Raw genomic sequence first — 8,748 nt, forward strand, 5'->3', positions numbered from 1 at the left:
AATCAGGCTTTATGTGATGAAGGATGGTATGGTTGAATGTATAACATGCATTACTTAATAGATGAATTGTAACCAATGGCTCAATCTGCTAAAATACTAAAACTCTAATTATTATACCTCTGTTGTAGTCTGCCCCAAGAATCCATGATCTATTGAATTTAGTGCATTTTGATCATAATTTGAATTTTGAAGTTAGTTTGGATTTAAAGCCCTAATTGAGATCTATTGTAAAAGGATGGATTTCACACTAATGTATTAAATTTAGACCGACAAATTGCCCAGTATGATGTATATACAATAGTAGCTAATAGTCTAAATATGTGACAAGAAGGGCTACAGAACAGAAATGCAAGGCCATTTACAAACTGTCACTTCTCCATAGTTTTTCCACCAGAAACCACTGACTTGGTTTTTCAAATGCTAAATATCTGGCTAAGTATGTGTCTTTTTCACATAAAACATAAAACATATTAAAGGGATCCCTATGAAGATTTTTTATGTTGAAAAAAAAAAATTCAATTAATCAGTGTACTGTTATTGGATTTCTTTAATCTCCCAAATATTAATATCAGCTCTGGCCTAAAAAGTCCATATTGGTGAAGGTAAAATTATAATTCCTTGTGGTTATTATGATGATTATTGGTGATTATTATTATGCTTATTTGTATTCCTTTTACTGTTTATGCTTTTTCTATAATTCTTTAAACTCTATATCAATGTATGTAATGTAGTGTCTGTTGCCTGTCTTATTGATAACTGTGATGCCATAGTAGTATCTATCTATCTTATCTATTTGAAGACATACAAGAGAATACCTACATCATTTGCTTTTAATTATCACCACCAACGGACGTGCAGGTTTAATGCACCCAAGATATGAGCACAGTGGAGTTCATTAGTGAAGTGTAGTTCTCCACATCAATATGTATAGCAATGAACTAAAAGTAGATCCAATTCTCTAAAGTGTCCGATAAGCAAAGGTGCAGGAGCTGATTCTAGCTCTGGGCTGTACTTCCACAGAGCAATCGCTTTGTAAGAGTGGGCACCAGCTGGTCCAGACGGCGAAGGTCTTCTGTTGGAGTTCCACAGCTGTGTGTGTTCTTTGTCCTCCATTCTACCCTCTGTCAGTCAGTCAATCAGTGACAGCGAGGCCTTGGTCTCCTGTGTGGCGCCATCACACCATCCAGACTTTCTCTAATTCCATCTAGCAGGTCCTGCTTTGACTGACAGCTCACACTGCCACATGGCCTCCTCCTGTGGAAGAGACAGTGAACGACTCAGCAGCCACATTCACATTTGTGGCCCTCGTGGCTTGGAAGTAGCTGACAGATTGAGGGTTAGTGAATTACTGTGCATTATTTGTCAAGGGCTTTTACAGTCTGTTGTGTACTGTTGTGGAATTGTTTCCTTAAACATCTCTTTTGAATTTTGGAGTAATCAAAGGTTAATATCAGTCTTTTTCAATATGGAGAGAGTTTTGAGAACAGTGTAACCCTTTTCTGAAAACTGAAAATAACATCAATTCACAGACCTCAAGGTGATTTTCTCTACAGCGCTGACTCACTTTGACCATGACAAATCTCCCTAAGTGATAGTAATGATTGTAATTGAACAGGCACAGTTCCTTCCCACTGTGCTCTATCTATCACCTTGAATGCAATCTGCTGCTTTCATTTCTGTGTGTGTGTGTGTGAGAAAGTGAGAGAGAGAGAGAGAGAGAGACTGTGTGTGTGTGTCAGCTGGCAGATGTGCTGTAACCATGAGCGACAGTGGGAGTGTGTGGGATTGTTAGTGTTGGTGCGATTATGAAAAGCTCCCAGCATGCTCTGCAGCATGGGTCCACTGTGAAGTTGCGGTGAGGAAGCAGTGGGGTTGTAGCAGAGCCTGGGGCTGTCATCACAGCAGCCCTGCCATACATGAAACAACACTGCCATACATGATGGGGAAGAGGGTTTTACCCTGTGGGATGCAGATCATGAACATGGGGATTCTGTCAAAGGACTCGGGAGGATGGGGAGAGATACAAAACAGCAAAGAGGAGAAAGAGGAAGCTAGGGCCAAATTTGATACCTTGAAAGAAATCTGGATTGAATAGATGCATTAGAGAAAGACTTCAGTAAGAAGGAATCTGTCAGAGCAGTGAGTCAGTGTGTGTAAACGTGTATGTCTGTGTCCCTGTCCAGAGTTTATGTGTGTGTGTGTGTGTGCTGGAGGTGATGGCTCTGTAATGAAACGGCAGCCAGCGGTTGAGAGTCTGTCTTGCTGTCTGACTGATGTCAGTCACCAGAGGACAATAGCCTCCCTTGGGCAGGGCTGCTCTAATGAGGATGAAACATTATTATCTGGTTTTATGTACATGTGCATCTGTGTGTAGTCACTCCACATTTTCTGTCATTTACTAGAATCCATCCACAAAGTGTACTAAATATATTTGATAACATTTGTTATCTTGTTATGAATGACTGAAAATCTTGCTTTATCAGTAGCCTACATGTGTTTAGTCAGAGTGTCTCAAAAATGACTCAAAAATGTTTGATCAGCAATGTTATGGGGACTGAAACCTCTGGTCCACAGTATATGCACTTACAAGCACAAGTACATTTGTATGAAAATGTTTTCACGTCTGCATATCAGTGATATCCGGCTATGATCCTTATGTGGATTTGCTTTGTGCGAGTGTGAATGGCTGAGAGGGTTAGAGGCCCTGCTTGTCTCAGGGGAGCGAGTGATATGGTGTCATGCTCTGGAGGCCCACAGACAAATTAATTCACTTATTGACACTGCTGACACGTCTCAGTGACTTTGTAAAATGAACAATTGATCAGGCTTCCTGTCTCTTCCCGCGCTCCATCCTTGTCCGTCTTGCTTTCTCACACTCTATTCTCCCGACCTCTCTTTCTCCTTCTCTCCCTCGTTCCCTGCCTTTGCCCACTCAGCTCTCCAACTCTGTCATCAGTGGGTTTCTCCCTTTCTCTTCTTCTCTCCTTCCTCTTGTACAAGCTGTCCCTTATCTTTGGTTGGCCAATTGACAGGCGTGGCACGTAGAGTAATTAATATAATTACATGCAAGTTGGTCATTAGCAGCAGAGGGGACTGATAATATCAAGATGTTGCCTTGTCTGCATATATGAGTTTCTGGTCTTGTATGGATGTGTGGAGATAACAAAAGAGAGCTAAAGCTGTTGTGTGAAGTCTTCATGCAGCCCAGGGTTGTCCGGTGCGTTTCTCTGGGGCAAAGGAGTAGCTAGAACTTCAAACAAGCTGATACTCATAGAAAATCAAAGCAGGCTCCACATCAAGGTTGTTTATTTTCTATTAATCATAATTTAGGGATAGAACACAATGAATGGCTGCTGCTCTCAGGAGACTCACTGTATAGTCTTCGGCCTTTGTTTGGCTAACTTATGTGTTATGGCTTGTTGGGTAATGCTGGCCATTCGATACAGCAGCTACAGACGGAGAGTCAGTCAGGGTTGGCAATAAGGTGCTACACACACACACACACACACACACACACACACACACACACACACACAGTTGTGTTGCCATCACTTCAGGGGACAAAACATTCTTTTACTGGAGACTTACACTAACCTTAACTGAATCCTTACCTCATCTTAGCCTTAAATTTGTCACTGTAAAATTTTATGCTTTATGTTTTGATGACTTGTTTTTTTTTTTCAACCCACACACACACACGCACACACACACACACACACACACACACATGCACACACATACACGCACACCCACACCCACACAGGTTCCTTCTCTTAGTGTTTGTACAGAAAAGTGCAAGGATCAGTGGCTGGGGGCGTAGACATGTGATATGTGTTATTACTAAGCTAGGTTGCGCTATCTCCCTCCCACCCCGCTCAGGTTCACTAGTTCTCTCCTCTATACATGTCCTTGTTTTGATCCTTCTCTTTTATGGGTTGGGTAGAGAAAAAAACAAGCGAACAGTAAGAGAGCCAGAAAAAAAAAAAGACTGGAGAGAAAAAGATTAAAAAAAACAAAACAAAAAAAAACAAAATCAGATGAAATAGTTGGATTTCTCTTACTTGAACATTGCTCTTCCTGTTTTGAATATGCAGTTAATGAAAATGCAAAACCTTTCATTATAATTCTCATTCCCAATCCTAATACTAAGTTTAATATTAGCTATAGTAACACCAGGATGTGAAATGCAATTCACATTTGAATGTGTGCATAATCGAGTGAATAACATGTATAAGTGTTTGTGCATGTGCTTGCACACACAATAACTTGTATGAAATCATTTGGACGGGACACACTGCAGTAGACCCTGTACTAAGAATGTACCTGAATCTGTGGTAAAGGCAGAAAGCCTACTGAGCGAGCAGAACAGTACAATAAGATTCTGTTTTACCATTCTAAATCACAGTGTTTACCTTTTTTTTTTTATCACAAAAGAGAGCTGCGGCCAGCAAGAATAAAAGAAGAGTAACAACAGGAGAGAGGCATCAATATTGCAGATATCTAGTTTGTCTCAAACAGAGAGTGGAAGAAAACCTGCCAAAAAATATGTGCAGGAGTGTGCAGACATCTAAAAGTGTCTCCTTTTCTTTCCACCTTTCCATCCATCTTCCTGTGCGGAGGGACACTGACTTTTAATGGCCTTTTATTGCTTTATTAGAGTGCGGTGGATTTACAGCCCGGGCCGTGCCTCTGTCTGTCAGCTGCTCTGAGGAGGTTTGCTCTGATCTATGTCAGCCCATGCTGGCTGTCTGGGTTTTAAACGACAAACTTGTATAGAGGAAACCAGGGACTGGGCAGTGGCCACAGACTTGTTCTGTTAGCTAGCTAATGTTTATTAGCCTGTTAGTGCCTGTGCTTTTTTCCCCTCCATAAAACAAGTAACAGCTTACATCTGCCTCTCCCCCACCTCTGCTTTAGTGGGAGCGACGGTTAAAAGGCTTTAATGAGACATACTTGCAATGTGTGAATGGCACATTCAGCAAAACCATATTATGAAAACATACTCCTGTTCATTTTGTGTACACTGTGTAAGAGGAGTGATCTTTGCGATTAGAGCATGGATTTGCTATCGTGTTTGTATGTGCAGACCAGTTGGAGACGTAGGTCCAGACTTAATTGAGTGACTTGTTTCCTGATTTGAGGCATAAAACATGCACTGAGGTTATAAGCAAAAAGGGGGGCAGGGTGTGTAAGGCAATGAGAGAGCAGACAAACCGTAGAAAACACCAAAGACTAGTGACACAAAAATAGAAGAGTTTTGTAGACTCTTGCATGTGCACTCACACATGACAAGCCCCACAAACACACATATATTTTGTGGTCACCGGATCCTGAGACGATGGCTTGTGCAACAAGGTGGGATTTGGACTTAAATGCAGGCCGATCAATTGAGATGTAATGGTACCTTAGTGCCAAGGCCATTCTCTGAACTCTGCAGTCAATATCAGGACCAGGTAATGGTCCTGAATTCAGACTTTCACTCACTGTGTCTCCTCTTTTTCTCCCTACCTGGTCATTTCACCAAACAAAGGATCCTCCACTTATTTGCTTGTGGGTTTATTGGAGGAAACAATACAGCAGGGGAGGTGTGGCAGGTACAGATGGATTGCAGTAAACTGGAGCAATATTATTAGGTGTCCCTCTGATGGCTTCTGACCTTTCCTGCAATAAAAGCGTATAAGAATCATATCTTATAAACTGTTATAAATTGCTTGGGATCTAACATACAAACTGTACAGTTTTTATCACACAGTTATGATCTACCTTATACCCAAATACAGGGTCATGGTAGTTTAAGAGTACATACAGTATTTATGACATACTTTGTGTTATAAACAAAACTATTGTAATGCAGCCGAACAACACATGCAGAATATTAGTAGTATCAGCAGCATGCGCGTATTTAGTTTTTGCTAAAATGTATGATATCAGCAGAAACATTGTCATAATCATGCACATAAAATACACAAGAAGAGGGTAATCCCATGCAAACAGTGTCACACAAACATGACTGGTAATGAGGTGAAAGAAGAAAAATTGGTGAGATATGGATGGAGCTTGCAGTTGGGGGTATTGACTTTGTTTGTAGCAGACAGACAACAGTGGGAGAGGAGAACAGGGATACTCATCTGCACACTGATAAGGAAAAAAGAGAGACACAAATACACACGTTTATAAGGCCTGAGTTAGTGAGAGCCATAAGGAAGAGCAAACAAGAACTGGGAAAATAGTGGGCTGAGCAAACGGGGAATAAAATACATGTAAAGCACCCTGGGTCCTGAATACATACTGGTGTGTTAATTTAGTTTGTGTGTGTGTGAGAGTGCATTTGTGTAAGGGCACAGACCCATTCTATCTGCCCAGCGACCCAGAGGAAATGGCGAGGAACAGCATGCTGTAATGGTTTAGCGTCGGAGGCAGACAAACACACAGAAGCAGAACATTACACACCCTAACTGAATGTTAATACCGTGCACATCGGCAGAAATCTAAAACGCTTCACATAAGACTCTATTCATTTTCAATATCTTTCTGCCTTAGGGAGATGCACTTTGTTTTACACTGATATGCATTTTTGTCTGAGATACCGGTGTGATCCTGATGTGGTCTTCAGTTTCACTGCCTTATTTTTCACTCAAAGAGCACAGTGGAGTTCAACAAAAGCCCATACTGACATTTTTGTTCCTGTTCCTGGAATCTATACAATTTTTCCTGTTTTGCTCACTTGCTTTTCGTATTTCACAGTTGCTTTTAATTCCACAATCACCACATCAGTGTTTTAAGTTTAAAATGATTTATAATTTTAGTGTTAGCTTATAAAGGTAAATGAATCTGTTTTAATGGCAGAGAAAATTCCAGGACTCAACAGCGTTTAAAGAATTAATTTAATTATCCTATACTGAGTTGATGTAAAGTGCCGGCCATGAAAATACAAATTTAGTTTGTACAAAGCACAAAAATGTTTAAAAAAGTTTCCAAAAATATGAATAGAAATATTCTCAGTTAATTTCAACATTCTTATATTGATATTGTTATTTCTTATTGAAGGCAGTGAAATTTGCAGCCTGTATGTTGTAGCCTACTGTATAATTAAGCTCATGGAATCACCAAATCACTGTTGTCCAGTATGATGTAGAAGCATTACCATGACACTGACTGAAATATTAGTCAGCGGGGATTGTTGACCTGATTACAGACTAGATAAAAGGTCAAGGGTGTTACTAACATTATCATTGTGAGGACTGTGAATGTCCATAGGAAACATCAAAGCCTTTAGGTCAATAATGTTGGGAAATCCTGCCTGGATTAAAGTACTGAATGAATCAACGCTATGGCCAACAACTTCATCCTTAGGGGGTTAGCAAGGCAATCATAGTTTGATGAAGATCTACTGTAGTGTAACCATCTTTCATCGATCCATATCTAATTCCCGATTTTGTCATCTTGTCATATAAACAACTCTTTAAGGAAATGCAATTATTCCAATGAAAGGTAATGCAACTATTAAGAAAGATAAATCAGTCCTAACGCTCAGGGACAAACACTTTAAACACTCGACAATGAAGTTATAAAGTAATTAGTTTCTAATATTCACCAGGAGTTTGGGAAACCGTGGTACTGTCCCAATAAATGATTTAGTCTTTGCGAGTAAAGAAAGTGACTCACTGTTTTATTCCTGATGTGTAGAATCCAGGCATAATTTTGCAGATGAGGTAGATGCATGTATTTGTATGTTGGTGACTGTGCATGTGTGCTCGGAGAGTGCTGGCAGATGATGATGTTTGGATGCAGGGCACACAGATATATTTGTGGGCGAGGTGGGATCGTCTCATTGCATGTCAATGAGTCCCTATGTCACTCCTGTGTGATTACTGAAAGAAATGACACAAATCAGCCCTCTAGCCCTCAGAGAAACAGAGAGAAGGTGGAGAGGCTAATATAGTAAGGGATCATTTTAGAAAGAGTGAGGCTCAGTGTTCTCAGATAATCTTGAGCATGTCTGTGACCTGTTTGTATGTTTGTGTGTCCTTTTGCTACTAAATCCAGTGACCTGCTGAGCCCCGCAAGCACCTCTGCTTCCTTTTACACAATGTCCCCAGAGATACTTGCATCTTTTTGTGACTCACAAGTTTTCTATGAAAATGTGATTGTGTGATAGTGAGCATTAGTACAGATTGTATTTTAACCTATTTAACACTGTGTTATAAAGCCACAATCTGCGTGTGAGACCCAGTACAGGTGACAACATTGCTGTGACTGACGGGGTGTTTTGTCCCTGAAGGCCCGGTGAGACTGCACTGCATCTGGAGATACACACACACACACACACACACACACACACACTTGCACTTGCATTTGCACTATTGTGCTCTTTTAATGAGCGTATCAGAGAACAAAGCTGATAAAAATGCGTGCCATGGCCCAGCCTTTAAAAAGAGAATAAGAAATGGGCTACTGTGTTGCCATGCAGCATGCCTAATCACTCCACACACACACACACACACACACACACACACTCACAGCACATGCATCTTGCACATTGAACTGGACTGAAACACACATACACACACATGCTAATCTAAAATACACAAATATAAAAACACTCTACACAACAGTGTACAAAACTTCATTCCTTTATGCAGGTTACCGCTGATGCTGATTTTACACTTTCAATCTGTTTCTTTTGCAGAAGTATATAATTGAAGAGCCCCTCACACATTCATCATATAGTAGGTTATATCATCCACT

Source organism: Mastacembelus armatus, chromosome 5, assembly GCF_900324485.2.
Source record: "Mastacembelus armatus chromosome 5, fMasArm1.2, whole genome shotgun sequence".
Taxonomy (NCBI): domain Eukaryota; kingdom Metazoa; phylum Chordata; class Actinopteri; order Synbranchiformes; family Mastacembelidae; genus Mastacembelus; species Mastacembelus armatus.